This window comes from Epinephelus lanceolatus, chromosome 13 (assembly GCF_041903045.1).
Source record: "Epinephelus lanceolatus isolate andai-2023 chromosome 13, ASM4190304v1, whole genome shotgun sequence".
Classification (NCBI taxonomy): Eukaryota; Metazoa; Chordata; class Actinopteri; order Perciformes; family Serranidae; genus Epinephelus; species Epinephelus lanceolatus.
In genome coordinates, this window is record NC_135746.1 from 6,383,823 (window position 1) to 6,410,721 (window position 26,899).

The 26,899-nt window shown below is 40.7% G+C and overlaps 1 long non-coding RNA gene across 2 annotated transcripts in view; it reads left to right on the forward strand.

The window, feature by feature from the left end:
* Positions 1-26,899, forward strand: part of LOC117271213 (uncharacterized) — a 108,129-nt gene that overhangs the window by 9,215 nt on the left and 72,015 nt on the right. For both annotated transcript variants that reach the window (XR_013493122.1, XR_013493123.1), the window contains one exon: positions 23,877-23,983. This is a non-coding gene — a long non-coding RNA (uncharacterized LOC117271213). The remainder of the gene's footprint in view (positions 1-23,876; positions 23,984-26,899) is intronic.

Here is a 26,899-nt window from a genome sequence, read left to right on the forward strand (position 1 = left end):
GTGCTAACTGGGCAGAGAGGACAGAAGAAGAGTGGCTCACGGAGACAATCCTTTAGCACTGCATCAAACGGCAGCAACAGCTTATCGTTGGCAATAAGCTGCTTCCCCCCTGCCACCACAATTAGTTTCTAATTCTGTGGGAAACACAGAATGCTGATATTGAAAGCTACAAAATCCAAGACAGTATCACAACTATTTTTGCAATTTACACTTGCCCCCTGAAATTTTATTGCTTAAAAAACAGAAGAGACTATAAACAACACAACATGCATTGACATTTTTTAGAAAAGTTGCAGTGAATTCAGGATTTCAGGCCACAACAATCCCAAAAACAGCCTGTGAAATACTGAAGGGAATGTTTAGTGCACAAAGTCAACTCTTTTCCGGTTACTAGTGGTGTTCCTCAGGGCTCTGTCCTAGGTCCCCTTTTATTTATTATCTACCTTCTCTTGGCCGTATCTTCAGAAAATGTGATAATCAATGCCACCGCCTCCCTCAAACTTAACACTTTCAGGAAGTTGAGTTTAAATCTTCTCTGGCTAAACCGCACAGTTTCTCTCTAACCATTGACAACGTCAAACTCCATCCCCTCAGGTTCAGAGTCTGGGTGTCATCTTGGACATCGTGAGGATGATTTAATACCTAATATTTGTAATTATGATTTTTGTCTGGTAATTTTATTAACTTTTATTTTATATTACAGAATTGTTTGCTTTTATGATCCATGGATACATTGCTACTTGTGTTTTTTTAACTGTGTCTTGTAAGGTGTCCTTAAGTGTTTTGAAAGGCGCCTATAAATAAAATGCATTATTATTTTTATTATCCAGTGGTCCAGGTCGGACCCTTTGGTGGGTCGATTCTGGCCCGTGGAGCACATGTTTGACACCCCTGCTCTCTCTGCTGTCTCTGTCTCCCCCTCCTCTGATCAGAACGAAGGCTCTCTCTCGCAATGATTTTTAATGCTTAGAGCAACATAGTTGGGCGCTGGGATGTTGTTGTAAATGAAAATGGCTGTAAATTATTTGTTCAGCTGGCGATCATCATAAGGTTACCAACCACTTACATAAACAAGAATCCATTTTACTCTTGAAGGCATTAATTCTTTTTTCTCCTGCGATGTTTATGTAACTACCATCCGTTTAATAGTACTTACTGTGCCTGCCATGAAATTATGTTGTAAAGATTTATGTAAACCAAGAAGAAGGTTAGTTGCGTAAATAAAAAGCTGGGTAAACTGACTTGAAGAGGTTCTGTCCTCCGCTGTGTCCCTGCTTGTTGGGTGAAAAGGGTCGGGGGGTCCTCAGATGGAGACTGTGGCCACTTAGGGAAAAAGACGTGACTGTAATAGTCTCTGAATCTGTTGATGTGTCTCTCCCACTCTCTTGCTCTCTCAGATGAAGTAATAAAGTTAGCTGTGTTGGAGGCCGTCCATGTCTCTCCATAGACCACAATCAAGGCCCGTGCAGTTTTATTGCAGTTTTATTTTCATATTGTCCAAGAAATCTCCAGACTCCCTCCTGTGCCCGTTGCCATAAATCATATATTTTGACTGTATTTCTTCCACTCTGCGTTTTTTTATTTATGGGTGAAGGCGATAAAACATGCAGCGTGCACTCTGTGTGTCCACAGCTGTCATCTGTCGAGGACTTTATTGTGAAAGGAAAAAAAGTCAAGTTTCACATTTTTTATTCCCCTACACAAATCTCTTTCCCTGTTAAAAACAGATGCTGATAGAATGAGAAAACACAATAAATGGAGATTTTCATTGTCTCCAGACTCTTCCGATGAACATTTTTATTGGTTATAAAAGCAGCAGTGTTCAGCTCTGTTTAACAAAAGGTTCAGGTGGTGATCGTTGTTCGATCAGCAGGAGGTGCTCTGGACTAAAAGTCAACTCACAACTGGAGCTGAGAATACTCGCTCATTATTTAGATAAATAAATAAAAACAAACAGTTTCTATGATTCACTCGCTCATTACGTTGTGTTGATGTTTTACTTATTTGGTAATCATAGTTTAACAAGTTTAACAACAGTTTAAATTGTGTTATTTTAGCATGAGCGTAAACAGGGTCATTACATTTCTGCGCTGTGACGTACCGATATGTACGGTGGCCCTGAGGGTTAAAACACAACATTTCAGAAAACCAAACCAAACTTTAGAAAACATATCATTTCACAAAGCACAACAGTATTTCAGAAAACAGGACAACATTTCACAAAACACGATGACATTATACAAAACATTACTACAATTTTTTTATTTTATTTTTTTTTTTCACAAAACATGACATTTTACAAAACACAATAGTATTTCAGAAAACACGACATTTCGGCGAACACAAAGACCTTTCATGAAGCACATTTCAGAAAAGGCAACATTTCACTAAACACAATAGCATTTCACAAAACAACGAATTTGTGCAAACGACCACTACAATAAAAAAAACAAACAAAAAAACATTTCACAAAACACAACAGTTCAGAAAACATGTCAATTTACCAAACACAGCCACATTTTGTAAAACATAACATTTCACAAAACACAACGAAATTGTACAAAACACCACTAAAATTATATATATATATATATATATATATATAAAAATTCACAAAACATAATTTTACAAAACACAACATTTCACAAAACACATCAGTATTTCAGAAAACACGACATTACGGATAACACATTTCAAAAAATGCAACATTTCAGAAAATACACCTTTTTACAAAACATAATGACTTTTCAGAAATCACGACGACAATTAAATAAACAAACTTCTACAGACAAAACTTAAGAGAACAACATTTCATGAATTACAACAAACTTTAAATGTTGTGTTTTCTGAAACATTGTGTTTGTAACATGTCGTCTTGTTTTGTGAAATGTGTTTTGTTTTGTGAAATGTGTTTTGACCTTCAGGGCCACCATAAGAAAAAGGTTGCACATAAAACAAAAGGTCATGTTGCACAAAAGATGGTTGAAAGTTTCTACCTGGATATTTCATGTTTTTGTATTCAATTAACTGTTATAATAATATGTTCTCTATTTTCTATTTTTTACATTGTCTAAATGGTGTTATATTGGATTTTCATATTTTGTTGGCCAAAAAATAGTCAAATGAATTACCACCATACTGTGTCAGTGTTATTTATCGTAGAATGTTAACTTCAGGGAAAAAATATTGAGGACATGACCTCGGTGTCCTGAGTTGTTGCTGTGACCCTCGCTGCTCAGTAGTTGAAGACAGAAGTCGTTCTGGGCCGAGGCCTGGTGTTAATGTACGGGACTGTTTTTGAATCTAGCTGGATTTGCTGGGGAAAATGCTGGCATGCTTACTGCTTGGTCAACGTTCCTTGAATTAAAAAAAAAAAAAAAGAGACTAAGGCTGAATCCAAAAGTCCACCCCCTGACTTCAGACTTAAGTCGTATGTACTGTGTAATGTATACCGTCACGTTTGTGAGGGTGGAGACTGCAAGGCTATAAAGGTTGGTCTTATGTCTGTTTCTTTCTTTGCTTTGGAAACGTTAGACAACAGCTCTAATCAGAGTGAACAAAATCATATTCATACACAAATTCAAATGCTAAAATGTTTGTAATAAGACCAGACTGTGACTAAATAAATCTGGTGTTACTTACAAAGGAAGACCTCCTTTTGTTGTTTTTTGGCATACATCTTGATTATGTCTATAGCCAATACTTCTACATTCTTCTACATCATGATGTGGTGCAATATTGTTTCTGGCCTGCATGATTCAAGTAATGGTTTTACACATTCAAGGTCGTTTTGTTTTTTAGTTGGCAATTGGAAAAACTACAATGTCATGTCCTTATTGCAATAAATTGTGGGTTATTAATTTCCTGAAGTTTTAAGTCTGCACCCCGAGCGGACTCTCTGGATGTCTGCTGAAAGTCCATTCAAAGCCCATCATGGACTAGATGAATTGTGGATTAGTACAGCCCTCAACACTCGCAGACTTCCTGGGAATGTGTCTGCAGTCCGAGTCTGTCAGTTTGGACATTTGGATTCAGCCAAAAAAGAAAAGATAAAGTATGGCGTTACTTAGCATTCTCTAAAATCTTTGAACAGATATTCTCTTCCTGTCAGACCTGAAAAAAATGTTTTTCCTCAAAGACAGTTACATCATATCTCACTGGGAGGATGTAGTTTTTAAGCATTTAGTAAAAAGGAGTAGGCGATTTGAAAACAACCTGATAGCATCATCACATGGTGACAGTCAGGGCCAGATGAGCAAAGTAACTGCAAATGAAAGAGAAGATTAGAAATGGTTGGATGGAATATTATAAAATAGTTTGTAAGAATTTGCAGTCTGAGTTAGTGGAATTTCTCATCAGCTATGGAGTGATGCCTTCAGGTCCTGAGAGACGAGCAAGGAGGCAAGTTCACTGCTGAGTTCTCTGCATGTCAGTATATTATCAGAAGTATTTTCTCATGCTGTCGCTCAGCTTCACAGCGTCCATCTCTGTAAACAGCTCGCAGCCAAATAAACAGTCCTGTCCACGGCCCCTCTCCACTCCCATCACTGAGTAGACCTTTGTGTCTGTGGATGTTTTGACAGGGGATGTGCAGGTGTAATTAAGGACAATAATAAAATGCATATTGTGTCTATGCTCAAGGAGAAGTCTCATTCTGAAGTCTTGTGACTTGAGGTGGATAAAAGCAAAAGGTGAAGATGGGCGTCATATTTCTCTGTAGGGACACTTGTAATACCAATCTGAGCCTGTCAGTGAAAACAAGCACTTTTAGTGGATGTACAGTGATATTGCACAATTGCCCCAAATGTTTACGTCACAGCCTGTTGTGTCGCGCTCAATACTCGACCAATTTAAAAAAGTGTTGCTCCGATCAGTCACTTAGACACAAAAACATTAAAATAAGGTCCAGATTGAAAAATACCAAAGTGTTCCTTTAACATGGCTGCCAGAGAATGTCCTGTGATTGCGAACGTTGTTCCTGTGTATGCAGATTAGAACAGCCTTTTCGTATCTACTTGCAAAAATATGACGGCATCATTGAAACAATTAAAATTCTCTCAACATATAAAGAATGCCACACCTTTCCTGCTCATTTCCATTTGTGGTTTCTTTTATGGTTCACTGATGAGAGGTTTCCATGTTAGGTCTGAGTATGCTTAGCCACACATGCACACACACACACACACACACACACACACACACACAACCACTCGGGGCACCGCTGAACCTGTTGTAAAGACCTCATAAAGACTCAACATCTGTTTATTGCAATGCATGCCAGAAGATTCTGCAGCAGACACCCACCCAGATAAATACCCACACACTTACACACACACACACACTTAAACACACACACAAAGAGGGCTGCATGTTTTAATTACTTTGTCCAGGCGTACACACAGGTGGCTGGGCTAAGCATTACTAATGATGGTAATGATATGTGTATTTAAAGGGACAGCTCACCCCAAAATTAGATGGTTTTGGTGTGAGTTGCAGAGTGTTGGAGATATCAGCCGTATAGATGTCTGACTTCTCTCCAGTATATTGGAGATGGCACTCGGCTTGCGGTGCTCAGAGTGCAAAAATTCAATACAAAACCTTGTAACAAAAACTCAACAGCAATGTCTCTCTCCAGAAATCATGACATGGTTACTCAAGACTTTTTCTTTTCTACCGAACTACACCTGCCAACCGTATCACCACGCAGACGGTAGTGTGTATCTCCTTCTAGCTCACTTAGCACCACTGAGCTCAGCTGAGAAGGACGCCATTAATGTTTACACCTCATGCTGTCATGAAAACGAGCCTCTCGTCTATGAGTAGATGCACACTGGTAGCGGCTGGCGGGTGTAGGTCCAGGGTTCCCACAGATCCTTAAAAAGTCTGGAATGCATTGAATTCAATAATCTAAAAATGAGGCCTTAATTATTATTATTATTATTATTATTATTATTATTAGGAGGTTATGTTTTCGCCGGCGTTGGTCTGTTTGTCTGTTTGTTTGTCTGCAAAATAACTCAAAAAGTTGTGAATGGATTTTGATGAAATTTTCAGGAAAGGTTGATAATGGGACAAGGAACAGATGATAATTTTGGTGGTGATTGGTTGAAGCAAAGCGGATAAAATAATAAATAAAGTCTATCGTCTGACAGCCTCAGCAGCAATTCCAATTTCTGACAACGGTGAAAATAGCGCCATCTGGTGGCTGGAAAGCACGTCTTGTTCTACTTGCTAAATATTGTTGTAATTCTAAAGTTGAAATTAATGTTCTGTGTTGGAAAAAAATAAAGTGAAAAATACAAAAAAAAAAAACATTATATTCTGTGTTGGTACAAAATAAAAATGAAATGAATACACCACAGTGTCTCCATGGTGAAGGCATATAACCTAATAATGATAGTGATGCAAATAACCTAATTGTGATGCAGGCTGCAAAATCTGATGCAGAGGGGGAGGGAATATCACCTACTTGGCGGAGGTCTGCACTCTCTGAGTGCTTTTCTAGTTGATATTAAAATGATATAAATCAGTTTTTTTAAAAATCCAAAAAATTGGTAAGACATAGGAAGTATGATAATAGGGTTAGTAAAATTGGTTTTCAATTTTATTCTGAGTGGCTTTTAAAAAAAAATCTTAGAGTATTAAATCTAACTTTCCTTAGGGGTCGTACACATGCCACGTGTTTAACCTCCTGGGAAAATCACAGGCTGGGTGCTACTCTTTTGCCTTTTCTGCGCCAGCTTTCGAGAGTGCGGCGGCAGGTTGCGTCGGAGGTTGCTAAGCAACTTCAACAAGCATCTTATAGCCTAGTTACCTAAAATCCTGAGTGCAGAGCTGATCTTCTTCCAGGAGCTGTTTAAAAATGTGTAGGCCTGTCGTCTGTGGGACAGATGTAAAGCTGTAGTAGCTCTGCACTAACATGATCAACTTCTTCTCCATATTTATCTCAGACTGATATTTAAAGATGAAGGGAAAGATATCTGCCCGCTGTGATTGGTTGGTCCTTGTCACATGGCATGTGGTGCATGCTGCTGCCTTCCAGAAGTTGAGCTCTGTTTATCTCAGGATGCAGCCATTTCACCCTGGAAAATAGGTGCTTGTGTGTCTGCATTGAAAACAGTTAATTTGGGGGCGCGAAAAACTGTGTGTACGGCCCCTTAGGCTGTAGGAACCCTGAGTTCAGTAGAAAGAAAATAGTTCCTACATGAAACTGCTCACAACAAGGTCTGTGGATTATCTTGAGTAACTGGGTCATGATTTCTGGAGACAGACATTGATGTTGAGTTTTTTAAACGCATTTTATTTGGCGCTTTGAGCACCACAAGCCGAGTGCCATCTACTTCCATTATATTAAAGAGAAAAGGCAGACATCTCTACGGCTGATATCTCCAACACTCAGCATCTCACACTAAAACAATCCAGACTGATAAATAGAACAACTGGGAAGAGGAAAAATATGTATTTTTGATTTTGGGGTGAACTGTCCCTTTAATATACATTATATGTGCTAGTGAGAGAGCATTTTGAGACACTAGATGTGCGAGGATGCTTCTGTCATGCTGACTTTAGAGAGCTACAATATGTGTGTGTCATCCAAGTCAACAGGTGTGTGTTCATATATGTTGTGCTTCATTAGTATTAATGGCCAGTCCATACATTTAGTGACTGCAGATTATTACAGTAGCAGTTTTATGGTTCATGATTACACGCCCTAAATTATCTAGTTTTAACGCAGGTCTTCATCTTTGTTCTTGCAGTTTTATATATTTTGTGTTTTAATTTTTTTACCATTTCCACCTCTTTCTCTCCATTTTTTCCTTCCCTGCAGATCTGTGTTTTTTAAGGCCTGGTTGGGTTTCAGGGCTCTATTAAAAGTTCAAAGGCAGCGTTTACTACTGTAACTGGAGCTAGTCTGCACCGAGGCTTTTCACTAATGAGTGCACAGCACACACACATACTCGCAGAACAACACACAGCAACACATGTTTCCCTCATGGAGGCTGCAGCGATATATTCCCCACAAAGTTCGTCGTTACTACAGGAATCATGTCTTTGTGAGAGCCAAAGATCTATCACAGACTTAACGGCCCTTTCAGCACCCTGTCCCTGTTTGTTCCCTCTTTTCTCCGTTCCCACTCCTCTCGTCCAAACAATAGATCAGGCTGCTTTTCTGACAGATGAAATGGAAAGTGTGATTTTATAAGATCTCTGCGTGTCTACATCAGATCTCTTCATCAAATAGCCAGAGCTCGGTTTCTTGAGAGCCTGTTTTCATGATCTTTCTGTTTGTGGGATTAGTGAGTGTGTTGTGAATGCAGGTTTTGATAAATACATTTTATTAAATTAAAATGATCAAACCAATAAGCTATGAATGATCTCCATAAATGAATCCTCGGTTGTTTAAAGTCCAGATTAAACAGCATTTTGAGAGTATCTAGCTTCAGTATTTGAGTCATACAAGCAGGATATAACATCGGAAGGAATTTGATTTAATTGCAGAAAAATAGGCGTGTGAATAACAGTGAAGTCTGGATGGCGTAATGTTGATGGAATAGTGGTATCCGTCAGGGATATAATCATAATCTGGACATGTCACAGATGACACTTTCCTCATAGTGAATAAGTTCCAGACAGAGTCTTTAACCACGGTATTTTTGAGGAAATGATGACGCTCCAACATAGCTCCCTGTTGCTAGCTAGCTAACCTAATATTTGCTCTATGCGGCTAAAAGTCACTGATTGATTGTTCGGTGGATGTCTTTTTTTTTTTTTTTGCATATATTGTTAAATAGGTGCATAATATGAACAGTGATGTGATCTTAAAGGGTTAAAAAGGCATTTTTGCATTTCATCGTGACCGTCAAGGTTCAAATTCCATCATTACATGTGTTCAAAAGACCTTAAAAAGCCTTGAAAGGTGTTAAATTCATTAACCTAAAAATAAGGCTTTAATTGATATTAAAATGTTTTAAATCAGTGGTTCCCGACTGGTGGGTCGCAAGTCCATTTTGAATGGACTGCAAGTGACTCGCGAATGTGCCAAGTTTGTAAAAAACACACTTTATTTTGAAGTACATCAACTTTCCAGCACAGAGCTTTTATTTTGAAGTGAGTGAATAACAGGCAGCTTCTCAAAAGAGACAACAAACTAGCTCAACGACATGGCCAAACACAAATATGACACTGAATTTATATAACTCTGTGGACCTTGAACTAATGATTGAGGAGAAATCTGGTTCCCATGGCTGGACCAGTTGGGAACCACTATCTTTAATCAATCTTTCAAAAGTCTTAAAAATGCTAAGAGATCTGAAGTATGATTTTATGGATGACTTTTTTCTATGTCGCATTGTGAAATCTTAGAATAATGGGTAACATCTATTTTATTTTTTGATAACTGACTGAATGCTTCTTGCATAATGCCCTGCAGAGGATAGTAAACTACACATTTTTATTATATTTCCGGCCGAGATGCTCAGAGCAGGGGATTCACCGTCTGTTAGCTAGCTGTCACCGCGCCCTGGACGACACGGAGAAATGAAAAGTCAATGAAAACTGGCTATTTAACGAAAAATTACACAGCAAGGCTGAAACTGGTAGAAGTCAGTGCATTCAAGGCTCAATGTATTTTTAAAAATAGTTCTTAAAACTTGATATGATGAGAATCAGCGCAGTAGAATCCCACATGCAGAGTTTGAAACACACAAAGAAAACTCTCCAACATATGCCACATATTTACCGATTCTGTCCTACCCTCGTCTCTGCAATGAGACAAAATTGTCCCTAACCCTAAGTAATTGATGCTGGTGTATGTTTTTGTTATTTTCCTTCTATTTTAGTTTTAGTAAAATTGGTCTTAAATGTGCAAAAGATGTCAGTTTCTGGAGCCGAGCTGCCTCTAACATTTGCACAGCTTACTTCTCTGATAACTGATCCAGACGTCCGATGACTAAAATCTTTAATCTGGTTAACAATAAATCTGAAAACAACCAAGATCTAAAAATGTATCTTAGAAATGTGGCCTAAAACTGGATAAAAAGTCAATTTATGACAGCTTCTGGCAGACAACCACAACCCTGACACATGCACAAATCAGATATGACGCCACTGACAGGCGACAGCAACCCGTGTCCTCGATTAAAACTACAGATTTCTCTGGGTTTGAACATTGTTGGAAATGTTTAGGATTATGTAAGTACAACACTCAATAAAACATATAATATTGGTGAAGTCATTTTTAGACACTTTAATCTCATATTTTTAAATGTAATTCCGAGTGGGATTAAAAGTCTTAAATCTAACTGTCCTGTGATTCGCCTTTAAGCCTTCACTTCCTCAGCCACTTAGTTCCATGTCCAGCTTTGTACGGCACTGTGTCACTTCCTGTGATCGAATTTCTTTTCAAGTCCGACTGTGTGCTCGAGATCCAACATGATAAACAGACCCTCTGTTTCTGTGTGCCTCACAGTTGTCGAGTGAATGTGTACTTTCTGTGTAAGTGGACGTGCTCCCACAGCACACGAAGACCTTTAAGGAAACCAAAATAGTGAAACCGTTAATGGTCTTGCTGAGCTACTTTCCCCAAACCTTTAATAACAAATTAGAATTTAATAATGTTTGTTGAGTCTTTGGAGCTCCGCGGTTTTGACCTTCCTCTCCGCTGCGTCCTCGGATGTCTGACATTCCAGAGTAAACAGAAAAACAAACAGGCCAGACAGCGAAGCCTGGGATTAGACGGGTGGAATAGACATATTTCCACTATGCCGGACGGGTGTGTGTGTGTGTGTGTGTGTGTGTGTGTGTGTGTGTGTGTGTGTGTGCAGGGACATATCTGAGTGTGTGTTTCAGGGTTATTTGATTTCTCCTTTTTTTATTATTGTTATTAAATTGGGGTTTTGCTTTAAATAATTTTTATCTTAATTTTATTTGAAACTTTCTAAATTTAATTTCTAATTGTGTGTATTTGCTATGTTTTGTGAAATTATGAAATTCAGAATTTTTTTTTTCATGCAGATTTTTGATGCTATACATTGCAAATCAAATTTCTAATGAATTGTATTGACATCCATTTTGTTTTCAGTGTATCCTCAGTTAGTTTAAAGTGGATAGATTCTGCAGAATTCAGCCGTTTCGTTTCAGACATTCTCTCTCAGTGTTTTTGATTTGAACTTTTTCAAACAGCGATGACAATACCAAGCTGGCTCCTCCTCTGAGAGCTAAGGGGGCCCTAACAAATCTGCACCACGGTGGCCCAGTCAGTTAACTAAATAAATCTGACAATTATTCATCCTTAGTTTGGACCACACTGCAAAACAAAGACACAGATACTACAAAATATAATCTAATAAAAATGTTTTTATAGTTTTAATGTTAAATATAGACAGTTTTTAGTTCCCTTTAGCATTCACCATTCTTTAAGCATGAGCTCACACTTTTGGCGCTTATTTATTCATTCCTTTATTTCTTTTAATTTTTGTGTCCTGCCAAGACTTGGCCCATCCTGCATGGGATTACATGACATCATGACCACACATACATATTCCAGTCTTGCATATACAGTGCAGAACATGTGGAAAAGAAAATACAAACTGAAAATCAATGCTCCAAATAAACTGTTCGCACAAGGAACTACCAAATATTCATAGATTATTTTGTGTGTCTTTGTTTCACTTCTCCAAGTTTCTCTCAAGATAAGTGGCTAATTTATATGTTTCTTAGGGTATAAAGCTGACTATGTCTCTATGTGCATCTTTTATACTCAATATATATATATTTATTTCACTAAATGCATTGCACAGTTCAAAATACAAGGGCAGCAGAAAACAAAATGGAACTAATTTTCTATATTGTTTGAACGCTTTTCTTCTCAGATTAACATACCGTCCGGTCTCTGCATTCAAACGTAAAATACCAGATCTCAGCGAAGCACATGGAAATCTTTGCTTTCTAGGCAGGTTATACATTAAACATTATGTCCATATGTCGTTAGCAGACTGCCATTCATCCTTGGCAAACACAAACTGTCTAAACAAACCAATATTGAGCTTTTTATTATTAAAAAAAAGCCTCATGAAACTTTAAACCGCAAAACAATGTGCGTATATTCTCAGACCAAGCAGCAATAATTTGTTTATCCCAGATAAATATTTGCCTTGTCAACCTATTTCCATCCGTATCAAGGCTGCTGATTGAAGTGGTGAAAACAGATTGAAGAAACTGTCGCAGTTATGGGACAAGGTCTGGCAGTCATTAAGAGATGTGCTACATTTGAACCACAACAATGCATCTCTCACATTGTTTGAACATTAGTTGTTACTCATTTGGATTGCCGTTGAGTAGTGTGGTTGAGTGTGTCAAATAAAAACTACAGTTAGTCCAGAGTGGAGCCGCGTGACTCCTGATCTGTAACAGAAGAGCTGACATCATCAGAAAGTACATAGCCTCAGGTTGGTTGTTGGTGAAGGACAGGATGGTTATGTCTCTGCTCTGCTTTATGGGAAATATTTTATTGTCTAAAATTCCAAATGTTCTATACCCTCAATTTTCTTTTAGTAGTAACAACCATGGCTTTAAAACTAGGCATGCCTAAAGGTTCTTTTTTTCATTTATTCATTAATTTTTCTTAACCGCTTATCCTGTTAGGGGTCACAGGGGGCTGGAGCCTATCCCAGCTGACACTGGGTGAGAGGCAGGGTTCACTCTGTTCAGGTCACCAGACTATCACAGGGCTGACACAGAGAGACAGACAACCATTCACACTCACATTCACACCTGCGGACAATTTAGAGTCACCAGTTAACCTGCATGTCTTTGGACTGTGGGAGGAAGCTGGAGCACCTGGAGGAAACCCACACTGACACAGGGAGAACATGCAAACTCCACACAGAAGGGCTCCTAACTGCTTTTTTTTTTTTTTTTTTTTTACTTTAAATTTTTTTTTTTTACTTTTTCAAGAACTAATACAAGGCAGTGTACCCAGATAGCCAAACTAACCTGGCCCAGCATTGGCCCAAACTCTGCAAGCCGGTAGAAATAAGTCAGGCCCATGTAGTTACCCGACTCGGCTGTTACTCAGGATGAATGACGCCCCAGAATCGAGCCCTTAGCGCCATTCCAGACAATGCCGTCACTGGGCTGTCATCAAAAATGACGTAGCACAAACTCTGCTCACTGGAACAAATAAGTTGCGTCACATCTGGATGCCCGACTTGGCTGAGACTCGGGGTGAATGATTCCCCAGAATCAGGCCAAATGAACTGGCCCGATATTGAGCTGCTGACACGTGGGTTCTCGCCTACTATGGACAGAGAATGAAATTATGGAATGATTTGCCATTGGACATTAGAGCTGTAGTCAACCAAAGAAAATCTTGGTCGACTAAAGTTGCACATAATCTTCAACTAATCGATTAGTCGTGGGTGAAAAAAAATCTGCACGTTATTTTTACTTCTGAGGTGGTGTGTCTGTGTCACTCTGCAGTTACATGTCCAAAACACTAGTCGGCGGTGGAGGACTTTGTTAAGTGCTGTAAAGTTTAGTTCAAATCAAACTTTATTTACATAGTTGATTCAAAACACACATTAAACACACATTAAACATGGCTTAATAGAGACAATTTCAAACACAAGTACGTAAACTGGCTTCACTATAAATCGCAGAACTGACAAACACATTTCCCCCACCAATACAACATGCTAACGTTATTAGCACAAGTCTATGGCGTTTTACACTGTATAAATTAGCCTAGCATCTAGCGATCTTTTCCTCTTCTCATATGAAACCAGGGACAACAGCAACATGTAACAAAGGTAACGTACATAATTTGGCTCCATTACAACTCACAAGATTCACCGACAAACAACTGTCTTATACTAAACACGTTTTCCAAGCAAATACAACATGCTAACGTTATTAGCGCCAGCCTATGGCATTTTACATTGTATGCATTAGCCTAGCGACGAGCGGAGATTTCCTCTGCTCATATGAAATCAGGATAAATCACACCCAAGACTTAAAATGCTATTTTAGTGGAGGCTTTACTGTCTTCACAATTTACTTTTTCTTATCTGTGAAATACAAGTAAATACAAGCTTCGTTTCCACTGAGGGAAATGGCCACAGGAAATAATGGATTAATCCTGGAAAGCTGTTGATGTAGCACTTTTCTCCTTATGAAAATAACATGGCGATTATTTGACTAATGAGAATTTGGTCGGACGAGAGCAAAGCGACCAAGTAATCAACTAGTCAACCAGGAGACTACAGCCCTAGACATTACACATTTAATAAGTAAAATTGTTTATAAAAAGAGGTTAAAGAAATACCTGATGGCACAGAACACCTCTCTCTCCAAATAAGGTGTGTTTTGTTAAATAATATCTGATGATATGATCATTAATGAGGAACTCTCTTGGTCATTTTATTTTCATGTCACTAAATATGCTGTTTCTAGGAGTACTACTATTATTTTTTAGCTGTATCAAATGTTTTGCGAACTATTTAAATATAGCACTGGCTAGGGATACGGGATGATATCAGGACGTCGTCGGCTAATCTCGGCTTTAAAATGAAGTATTAGAATCGGCCAACATTTTTCTTATTTTTACATACATTGAAAAGTATTATGTTTCATGTCTCCATCTGCTGGTGGGCCGTCACGATAAGAGTATGCATGTATAATATGATGTTAATTCCACTACAGAGGAGACTCGATGATCACTAAAATTAGATCGGGAGTAAAGTGGATATATTGATATCGGTATCGGTCAAATGAGTTATTACATATTGCCATATCAGATATTGGCAAAAAATCCAATACCGTGCATCACTAGTGTTGGTACTTGTCATTGCTGTAATTATTGTCATTAGTAGTTTTATTGGTGTTGATTTGGTTTTTGCTTTATTTGTTTCTGAAGTTTGCCTTTTTTATTTTTGTTTTTTGCTCTCTTTTGCCCCGGACCCTTAATCACATATTTGTTTTACACTATGATGTAATGTTGACTTGTGTGGACCCTAGGGTAGGGCTAATGGGGATCCAAATAAATCAATAAATAAAAAACTAAATACAGTGATCGATTCCATAACTGAGCTGTACATTTGTGCCAACGAGCCTCGCATGATTGATTGGTACCAGCTTTGATGGGCGTGTGCGTTTGATACAGGAGCTGCAGCCGGTGGTTTCAGGACAGAGGGGCGGGGTGGAGGGGTTCAGAAACCCAAAACGCCAAACGTTTATTATTACCCCGTTTGCAGCGGACTTGCCTTCAGGGGAGAATCTCCTGCAGTGACCCTTGGCCCCACCGCTCAATTCCCTCCATGCTGCTGCTGCTGCACCCCCTCCTCCCTCCCTGCGCCTCACATTTGTGGTCCGAAATGTTGAAAGGAGAATAAAAGAATACAACGGAACAATATCTGAGGTCATCGGAGCCGAGGCTGCCGTTCCGGGAACAGCGGAGGTTTCTGAGGCAATATTCTTTTATTCTCCTATTATGGCAGAGAATAAGAGACGAGTGAAAAACTTACTTCACAGCTTTTTTCATCCAAGAACAGATCCAGGGTGATAAAAGTGGACACTCCTCCAAAGTTTTACAGCTTACCACTTTCTCTCCTTCCCTTTCTCCATTCGTCCTACCTTCCCTCACTCCCCCCCTCTTTTCCTTCTCCACCATCATTCCTCTTACCTCTTGGGAGCGGCGGTACTCAGCTGCCCGTTGGCAGTGTGGATAATAAACACCACCACCCCACCACCCTCCTGCACCTTAGGGCAGGAAACCCCACACATACGCACCTGCACAGGCTACCATGACAACGAGTACCATCTGTCCATCAAACCCGCGTCTGAAAGAACCTGTTCTGAGGCATATGCAGGAGGATAAACACACAGCCGTATAGTGGACCTGGGTCAAGGGTTAAAGAACCCCATTTCCTGTCCAGACAGACGAGGGCTAAACACCCCTCCTCTCACTTCCATTCAGTTTCTTTCTTCCTTGTTTTCCCTCTCTTCCCCTTCTTTCTCTCTATTTGAACCTGGAACTCATTGGACTGCACAAAAATGTAGATTTTGTGTGTCTTAAAGGAACAATGTGTCAGATTCAGGGAGATTTAGTGGCGACTAGCGTTGAGGATTACAGATTGCAACCAGCTGAAACTTCTCCTGGTTAGAATTCCTTCAGTGTTCATCATTTTTACTGAGAGCCGAATTATCTGCAGAGGTCTCTTCCTCTCCAAAACAAATTGACCAGCTGATTAAAGCTGGTAATGTCACGAAATAAAGCAGTTTGGCTTTACAAATCAGTGTTTTTCTTCACACTGTTTGGCCGAGCGCCTGCTTTGAGCGCTTACCTATTGTCTCTGATAAATGAATGTCTGCTGACCTTATTCCTGATCCAGACGTTCAGGATGTTTTTACCATGAGCCAAATTATCCGCAGAGGTTTCTTCCTCTCCAAAACAAACAGACCAGTTCATTAAAACTTGTAAAAACACGGAATAAAGCAGTTTTATGTTACAAATGAGTGTTTTTCCAATGCTATTTGGCATATCAGAGACGAGCCATTAACCCAGCACCTGCTAATGTGTGCTCAACTTTTTTTTGTGATAACTTCAGATCCAGACGTTCAGGAGGTTTTTACCCTGAGCTCAGTTATCCGTAGAGGTCTGTTCCTCTCCGAAACAAACACACCAGATGATTAACACTGGTAAAAACACTGAACAAAGTAGTGTCACATTACAAATCAGTGTTTGGCATATCAGAGACGAGCTGCTAGCCCAGCACCTGCTAATGTGTGCTCAACTTTTTTTGTGATAACTTAAGATCCAGATGTTCAGGGGGTTTTTACTGGGAGCCAAGAGGTTTCTAATATGATTAAAACCGGTAAAAACACTGTGTAAAGCAGTTACAGGTTCAGGGTGTTCGTACATTTACCTACAAAAAGTAATGCACTAAAATGTGTACATATCCCACGAAATGATGAGCCAGTAATTTGTGCATAACTCACGTAATTTGGAAAGCTGTGATCAGGTGAACAATGTGCTGACGGGAGTAAAGAATAAAGTGAAGCGGTCTTGTAAGGCAGATTGGGGTGTTGGATGGGTCAGGAGCACAGGACTTTCCTCTGGGACTTTCCCCAGGAGACCAGTGTTCAGGACCAGACTTTGAGTCATTTGAAGATACATCCTCACCATGTTTCTTTTCCTAACCTAACCTCTGTAACTTTACGTTGAGTGCATAACGTCATTAATGGGGCACTAATTCGTAGGATATTATACGAACTGTTGTGTGAGGATTTGCTGTGATGTTACAAATCAGCATTTACACAAACGTTTGCGCAGTTCGTTTCTCTGATAACTTAGGATCCAGATGCTCAGGAGATTTTTACCAGGAGCCAAATTATCCACAAAGTCTCTTCCTTTCCAAAACATTTGTAAAACAATGCGTAGGATCGGATTGGGGCGGCGTCAGCAGTGATGCAGGCACTGAACCGGTCCGTTGTGGTGAAAAGGGAGCTTAGCCAGAAAGCGAAGCTCTTGATTTACCGGTCATTCTACGTTCCAACCCTCACCTATGGTCATGAGCTCTGGGTAGTGACCGAAAGAACAAGATCGCGAATACAAGCGGCCGAAATGAGTTTCCTCCGCAGGATGGCTGGGCTCAGCCTTAGAGATAGGGTGAGGAGCTCGGACATCCGGTAGGGACTTGGAGTAGAGCCGCTGCTCCTTCACATCGAGAAGAGCCAGTTGAGGTGGTTCGGGCATCTGGTAAGGATGGGAACTGCCCATTGGTCCGACATCCCATTGTTCCGACCATATTAAACCCATTGTTCCGAAGTCCTGTTGTTCCGAAATCATCATGATGCCCTGTGGTTAAGGTCTGGTTAGGTTTAGGCACAAAAACCACTTGGTTAGGGTTAGGAAAAGATCATGGTGTGGGTTAAAATGAAAAAGAAAGTGACAAACACATAAGCTGTGAGCCTGCTCCACCTCAAGCCTTTCCCAGCTGACCCAGAGCCGGTTGCGGCGCACCATCAAGGCAGAAATACGCCCGCTGGGAGCCGTTCAGCACCGCGGACTGTCGGACCAATGGGCTGTCGGACCAATGACATGGACCCGGTAAGGATACCTTCTGGGTGCCTCCCTTGGGAGGTGTTTCGGGCATGTCCAACCGGGAGGAGACCTCGGGGCCACCCCAGGACATGCTGGAGGGATTACATCGCCCAGCTGGCCTGGGAACGCCTCGGGGTTCTCTCTACCCAGCCACCCCAAGTGAGGCTACTGCCCCCACGACCCGGACCCGGGTAAGCGGAGGACAAGTACAATCAGGCTTCCATCTCACCATCTGTGTCGCCAATTTCCCGTCTCCAAAATGTTTGGAAGCATGGGTCAAAGTCTGTTTTTATACATCACAACTTTTGCGTGGAAAGTGGCGTAGACCTTTTTCAGGCCTCGTTTCATGTGTACGCAGTGTTTATAAAAGAGACTCCAGGTGATTCAAACCAGTAAAAATGCAACAAACCAGTTCCACATTAAAATTCAGTGTTTTCTGAGGTTCAGATCGTGGAGGGGCTGCTAACTACAATGGCTGATGTGGAAACCCGAATGACCCTGTCTAGAACCATTTTTTTTGTTGTTGGTTTGTCCATTTTGGGCTACTGTAGAAACATGATGGTACAACATGGCAGACACTATAGACAAGGACCCGCTCCCCACATAGATATAAGCAGCTCATTCTAAGGCAACAAAACATATTGATTCTTAGATTCAGGTGATTATACACTAAAGAAAACACACTTATGATATTATATTCCAGTTCTGCCATTATATCCCAGTATAAATGCTACACACTGGGCCTTTAAGTGTGATTGATGCTGTGTTTGTGATGGCAGCCTCGGCTTAGTTGCCTTAGCTCATCCTTGTGATTATTAACCAGGCAGCCTTTTTCTCACAGGAGCTCTTAACTGCAGACCAAAGGCTGATTTCATAATAAACCATGGAGTAAGCTAATCTCCGAGAGTTACTGTTCCTTTTTTTCAGACTGCTCTCAAGAGCTTCATTAAAAGGGCATGATCTTATGTTACACAGATTCGAACAGGCCTTGGCGAAAGATTCTCGTTAGTCACTATTGAAACCAGCTCCTCAAAAATAATTTTGGGCTCTGTATTAAATCAGCAGTCTACATAGCAAAGAAAAAAAAAACGTCTTTAAGATGTTTTTTAGGGCTTTTCAGGGCACACGTGGTCAAATATATCTAGATATTGTTTCATGCGTTTGAGGTATACGTAATTTATCCTGCGCCGTTTAACCCGCCTCAAAACTGGACACATCCCTCGCAGAACGAGACAAACTGAGCACGCCTCGTGTGTTTATCAAGTATCCAGAATATATTTGACTACTATTTTGCCCATGTCTGCTTCGGAGCGAGCCTCTGTGGTGCAGGGCTGGTCTGGTAATAGCCTGTGTGCTCTGCTGAGCTGAGATTAATGTGAAGACTTATTGATGTAATGATGGAGCCATGAAAGAGCACTCTGGGCCGTGGTTTGGGCCCAACACATGAGCCTAATGGACTCTGTGTGTATGTTTATGTGCGTGCGTTGTGTCTGCATGCGTTACATCTATGTGTGTGTGTGTGTGTGTGTGTGTGAATGTGGTTTTGGACAGAAACAGATGAAATTAATCGAGAGCTTTTGCGTTCAGTCTGAGTCTGTATATTTCTGTAAGATTCCCTTGCTCATAGGAAATACGTGACTTTAGGTGTGTGTTGATAAGTTGGTGTGTGTGCACGTGTGTGTGTGACCTCAGACTTCCCTCAACTTGTTGTACATGCATGCTCCTGTGTGTCTCCGTACATGTGTGTTTTATATCGTGGTTCTTTGCTGCCCATTGCTGCGCGGTTAAAGGGCAGAGCGGCTCATACTGACACCGTGGGACGGCATGGTTGGAGGCAGCGTGGGGGGAGGCTGTGTAAATACGAGCAAAATTAAAGTGGTACCTTTACAACTAGTGCCCTGCAGTGTGTATGTGTGTGTGTAGGTGTATCTGTGTCTCCGCGGATTCTCCGGTGAGGCCCAGCAGGTGCTGACAGGACCCCCTTCATCTCTCCACTCCCCCTACAAACCCTGTTTTTTGTGTGTATGTCAGGGACTATGTGTGTGTGTGTGTGCCAGCGGGCTTGATGTGCTCAGTGTGGGTCTGATGTTAAAGTGATTGACAGCCGAGCAGTCACAAGGGCGATTGAGAGCAGTTGTGGGAAGAAAGGGACCTTACAGCCTCACAGCTTTCAGCCCTGAGGGGAAGAGACAGACACATACAGAGAGCGAAGGAAGAGAGAATCTAAACAGATTAATAGAATACACACAGACGAGGTTCGAGTGAATAAACGAGCACAAAACAGTTGCAGCATGAAAGATGTCCTGGATGTGTGGCTCTCACACAGACTTATTGGTTGGTTAAACAGCAATGGACAAGATAAAATTGAACTTTCTCTTGATAAAAAGCAGTCTCGCTGCTTCATAATCACCCTGCCTGTTCCCTGATCTCATGGGTTGGAAACCCTGGGGACCGTGGAGGTTTATGGGAAATGGCTCATACTCAGGGAGTGATGTCATACGTAGGAGACAGACCAAGCTCTCCCTGGCTGATACGGCGAAGGGAGGGCAAATATGAGTTACAGGATCGGAAACACCAAAGACTCCTTAATTAAGCCGGGCAGTGACGTCTTTCAGGCCCATCGTATTCCCCTGAGGTCTCATTGTTAGTTCATACGCACAGAGCTCAGAGAGGGCGCTGCCTTGTTTCAAAAACATCTAGTAGAAGCAGGGCCGGCCTTAGACTTTTGGGGACCCTAAACCAGGGTCTTCTTTTATAGATATATACACCTAACTCTAAGGCTGTAGTCTCCTGGTCGACTAGTCGATTATTTGGTCGCTCTGCTCTCATCCGACCAAATTCTCATTAGTCAAATAATCGCCGTGTTACTTTCATAAGGAGAAAAGTGCTACATCAGCAGCTTTCCAGGATTAATCCATTATTTCCTGCGGCGGGGGGGACAGGCTAAGTTAGCTGTGAAAATGTTTTCAAAACACCCCCGTTGTTGACAGAAAGTTGAACTCGCCCACCCTCACGCTCAGCGTCGCGGTGATGCAGACCTCCTGTCTGTGTCTGTCAGCTGACACCATTTCCCTCAGTGGAAACGAAGCTTGTATTTACTTGTATTCACTGATAAGAAACAATAAATTGTGAAGACAATAAAATCTCCACTAAAATAGCATTTTAAGTTGTGTGTGTGATTTATCCTTCAGCGATTTATACTTCGGGATTTATCCTGGCTTCATATGAACAGAGGAAATCTCTGCTCGTTGCTAGGCTAATGTATACAATTTAAAATGCCATAGGCTGGCGCTAATAACGTTAGCATGTTGTATTTGCTTGGAAAACGTGTTTAGTATAAGACAGTTGTTTTGTCTGTGAATGTTGTGAGTTGTAATGGAGCTGAATTATGTACCGTTACCTTTGTTACATGTTGCTGTTGTCCCTGGCTGTATATGAGAAGAGGAAAAGATCGCTAGACGCTAGGCTAATTTGTACAATGTAAAACTCCATAGACTTGTGCTAATAACGTTAGCATGTTGTATTTGTGGGGGAAATGTGTCCAGATAAAAACAAGTGTTTGCCAGTTTTGCGATTTATAGTGAAGCCAATTTGCTTACTTGTGTTTGAAATTGTCTCTATTAAGCCGTGTTTAATGTGTGTTTAATGTGTTTTGAATCAACTATGTATAATAAACTATACAGCACTTAACACAGTCCTCCAACGCCAACTAGTGTTTTGGAGGTGTAACTGCAGAGTGACACAGACACACCACCTCAGAAGTAAAAATAACGTACAGATTTTTTTTTTTTTCCTCACGACTAATCGATTAGTTGAAGATTATGTGCGACTTTAATCGACCAAGATTTTCTTTGGTTGACTACAGCTCTACCTAACTCATGACTTGGGTAGTTTTTTCCAGAAGTCTTCCTTGGACACCTCCTTCACTCATATTCCATAAGACACTCTAACAACCTTTATCCTCAATATTGTCAGACTTCCCTTGATTAATATTCATTGAAATACAGAGGACCATCTATTTGGAACCAACACGTTGACATAGGACATGCAAGGTACCCTGGGTGTGTTGGTTGTTGACGCTCTGGGACGCTGTGACAACTTCTGCCTGTGACATGCATTGTCTGATTTCAAAATACACTTCTGTTGTTACATGTAATGCACAATTTGCATACAGCCTCTTTCAAAATAAAAGCACTACGTCGGTACAACTCCATGAATTGATGTTTTTTTCCTTCAACAACACACATGGTTAGGTTTAGGTAAAAAGAACAGGATTTGGCATTACAAATTACGGGAAGCAAACGCCAGGTTCCTGGTGAAAGTTGGTGGCTGTTTGACCCATTCACCACCCCTGCCACCTGCCCTACTCAGACTTCCGCCCTCTTAACTTACGTTGTTGTCCTGCCCGGTTTCCCCCCTACGTTGCTGGGTGCTGTTTAACAATAATGGGGACTGGCCAGCATGCCAGTGTGAAAGGACAGCTTTTTTTGTTGGTGTCTGACACCTGAAATCACTGACCAAGTGCTGGTACTCAACGACTTCAGTGTGAGACCGGATTGTTGGAATGACCTACTTCCATTGCTACGATCAACATCAGCATTATTGTTATTTAAAAAACATCTGAAAAGGACGCTAATTTAGAAAGACTCTTTTGTAATTCATTTTAGCTTGTAAAAATGTTTTAGTAACTTGTACATTTCTATTAACGTTGTATCACTGCTCACCTTTATACTTTGATCAATTATGCACTCTGTATTTATCAGCTTCTTTTTTTATGTATCAGGGAGGTATCTTCATAAGACATTTTAGCTTCTAACCTCTCCCACACAATGTTTAAACTTAATAAATTCTTACTGTCTTGTCTTCACACATGTATGTGCAAATAAATTAGCTAGGCAGGATTTGGTTTGAAGAAAAGAAAAGCAAACAAATCATGACGGAGATGGGTTTGCATTTTTGAGGGCATATAGCCCAAAGTGAATGGCGAGATTTTTAATTTACTGTGAGTTCTTCTTTGAACACAGGTGTAGCTACGAGGTGGCAATGTGCACTGTCTATATTTACACCCCTGGTCATCATTTGCCAAAATAGCAAAAAATCCTATACTAACGTCAAATATAGCCTAGTGATACCAACACGTAATGTAAGTCTTGGCTGATTGTGAATTTTTGGATAGTATTTTTAAATATTTCCACATGTCGGTTATAAGGTTATAGAGAATCTTTAATATCCAACGCCACGACATTTTTCTGTCATGCAGTCCAAGACACTTGTGGTGCTGTTTTATCTCATACGATATGAAGTGTCATTCATGGTTCTGATGATGTTCATAATTAAGACCCCGTGTCTTTCACATGAACACGCTTAGATAGGAAAACCCAGAGTTGACTGAACTAGTTGATAAGCAGCTTTGTAGTAACACTTATCCAGCCGCCAATGTGACGGGTTAGTCAAACCAGATAACTTGTTTGGGAAATTTTTAGAGGTTGAATTTTTGTTTTGTTATTGTCCCGTGTTCATAAAAAAAAAAGCTATTTATTGTATCACTTAATGGGTTGGGCTGGCTCTGAATAGAAGAAAAATAATTCAGCTGAATCTCGTCCGGAGTTTATCAACACTCCCCTGTCTCCCAACCACCCTGAACTCTGCAGTTTCTTTCTTAATATATAGTATCTAATAAAACAGAGAAGCCCCTCAAAAAAATCATTTAGAAAATTAAATAATTTATTATAATTTGTTCTGTGTGACCGCCACACAACCTCTTCCTCTGTTACAGACAGCCAGAGCTGAAGCTCCAAGGAGGCCGACGTAAACCAGGCATGAACTAACAGGCTGTTACGCATCACTACAGTCCTTGGAGCAGAGAGCGGTGTATTCATGCAGGTAAGTGAATAAAATATCCTTTTCCTCTTTCCAGGCATTTTTCCTGTGTTTATGTGAGCATGTATGCAGCAGAGACAACCGCCGTGTCTCTGCCAGGGCAGCACAGGAGAGAGCGGGCCGGTGGCCATCTGGGTTTAGAGGTGTCTTTAAATGGCGGAGGTGTAAATCTACTGCCCATGTGCCGGAGGGGACGTCAGTTTCTCTCTGGCCCGCAGACCCACTCACAGATCAATAAAGTTAACTCAAAACATTCACACTCTGCCATCTGAAATCAACCATTTAATGAGTTGCTGTTCCTGTAAAAGTGGAAAAGGCCCCTTCAGATTTATTAGAATAGAGAGAGAGTAGAATTCCAGAGAGGAAGAAGAAGGAGGAGGAGGAGGAAAGGAGGCAGAACTATAGATTTTCTGTTTGGATTCATTTCAGGCCAAACATTTAGGAGCCACAGCATCTCTACGGAACACACAAATAAACAATGAAAATAGCTTCTTGATCTGCTTTTTATGAGCGTGCATACTTAAATAGAGGTGATTGGATGCCTTTGGTAAACCATAGTAAGCATGGAAAGTCTCCACACTATAAATGCAACGTTAGGTCATGTAATTTCACTTAGAATACCAAATGAGATCCAAAAGCGGAACTGCTTTCAGAAATAATTTCGCCAGCAGTAAAATAGCTCCTCGGCATGTTTCGGCAAAGGGCCGTAAACTTTTTTTACAAACAAATGCTGAGTAAGAGAGCGAAGCACCTCTGTTTCTGCAGGCCTCTGAAATAACTCACAGTCCCGATGATGTGTGGAAGACGTTCTGGCAAACCGTTAATACATTTACAAAGACTTTTGAGACATGGCCCTCCTGCTTGTATCCGTTTAACAAGAGAAGTGTGGAAAATTGATATTCCTGATGTGCTTGTGTTTACTTAAAGGTCCAGTGTGCAGGATTTAGGGGGATATGTTGGCAAAAATGGGCTATAATATAATAAGTATGTTTTTTTAGTGTATAATCACCTGAAAATAAGAATAGTTGTGTTTTCGTTACCTTAGAACGAGACGTTTATATCTCCACAGTGGGGGTGTAAATCACTAGTTTAATCGCAGTACAATATTAAATCAACTTTTTGGACAACGATATAATATTTGCTGATATCACACAGTCTGCCATGATACGATTTCAAATACGATGCAATTCAGGAGCCTCTGATTGATGTGAGATGATATCATGTTACAAAATAAGCAGTCATCCCTTTCTTTTTTGTCTTTGGTCCTTTGTGGAAGAAATCTTTTTATTTCAACCCAAACCAACTGATCTTTTTCTTGAAACTGAAGGACTATCTGGCTTGAAGTAGGGCTGGGCGGTATACTGGTTCGTACCGAAAACCGGTATTTATTTTCGTTATGATATGAATTTTTCATATACCGCAATACCGGTGAATAGCCCAAACAACGTCCAGAACGTGCGCGGCAGGAAAGTGTTTCAGCGGGGATCCATTTCACTGCTGCACACCACAGGCGTGCTACAGCCGGCGAGGATGAGAGTATAGAGAAAAGTCTAGAGGTGAGAATGGCTGCTGGAGAGAGTCCTGAAAGCGAAGCAACTGTACACGATGACCCAGAAGAACTCATACCAAAAACAGCAGTGTTTCCTCTACATGCAACTAGCAGCGGTGCACTGCCGTTTACAATTCTCCTCTGCTCTCTTTATCGTGCACGGCGGAGTTTCGCCCCGATACGCCATAGCACAACACAGCAGCATGTCAAGTGGGCCGAACCCGAGCAAAATACCGTCACATATACCAAATACCATTAAACCGATATGATTTTTTTTAAAAATACTGTGATATGAAAATTTTGTCATACTGCCCAGCCCTAGCTTGAAGGCAGACGTCTCCCAACACAACTTATAGAAAACCCCCCACACACTGTCTAAAGGTTTTTGCACACTGAGTCCGTTTATTCATCCGAAATTGTGGCATGTCTAAAAATAAATACGACCTCAAGTTGTGTCAGTCATGTTTACACAGAGTCCAAAACATTTGTCCGCCATTAAATTTTTCAGGTTTGATTTTCTGCGTTTTTTAAAATCCGTCAGAGCCTGTAGAGACGTTTGACCAATAATCAGTTAAGAAAATGTGGCGGCGGGACACAGCTGCGTCAAGACAGAGGAACGGGGCGCACAGAATCATTTCATAACTCAGATAGGAACTCTCAACAGGTCAGATAGTAATATTCAGGTGGATGATGAAGAGGAGGAGGAGGAGGATGTGGACAGCACACAGAATGATGAGCATAGCTCTGCCCCTTCCTACAACTGTGGCGCCAAATGAAATACAGGGAGGGAGTGGTGACAGCTAGATAGGTAACTCCAGAGGAGAGAGGTAAAGGAGGAAATGTGTCTTTTCATTTTGTCACGCATTGTGAATTTTCACAATGAATAGAACAATAAAACCCATTTGATTTTATAATTCCAAAATAAAGGCGTGTCGTAAAGATGATGATATGTATTGATGCTTTCACTCTGCATTGATGATATAAGTCTCTTACACAGACGCCAATGACGTCAGTACGCTGGCTGACTCTGTCGTCTGTGGACATTCACATAGGAAAGTTGCAATCGAACTAGCGCTGGCTCCCAGAGGCAATGATGTGATTGGATCCAAATCCGTGTACTTCCGTACTTCCTCGACCAACGGCTGATTGCTTTGCCTTACACCCGCCTACACCGGAATTACTGTTCCCCGAATTGTTGTCCGTAGTACAACAGAAAAGGAAGTGTTCAGTGCATCGCAAGAAGAGATTAAAATGGATATGATTTCATTTGATTCAGCTATATTGCAGAGCTGCAACGTCTCTGTTACATGTAACACACGTGCTGTACCTATGGCAACGCCGTCACGTGGTCTGGATATCCCCTCCCATTT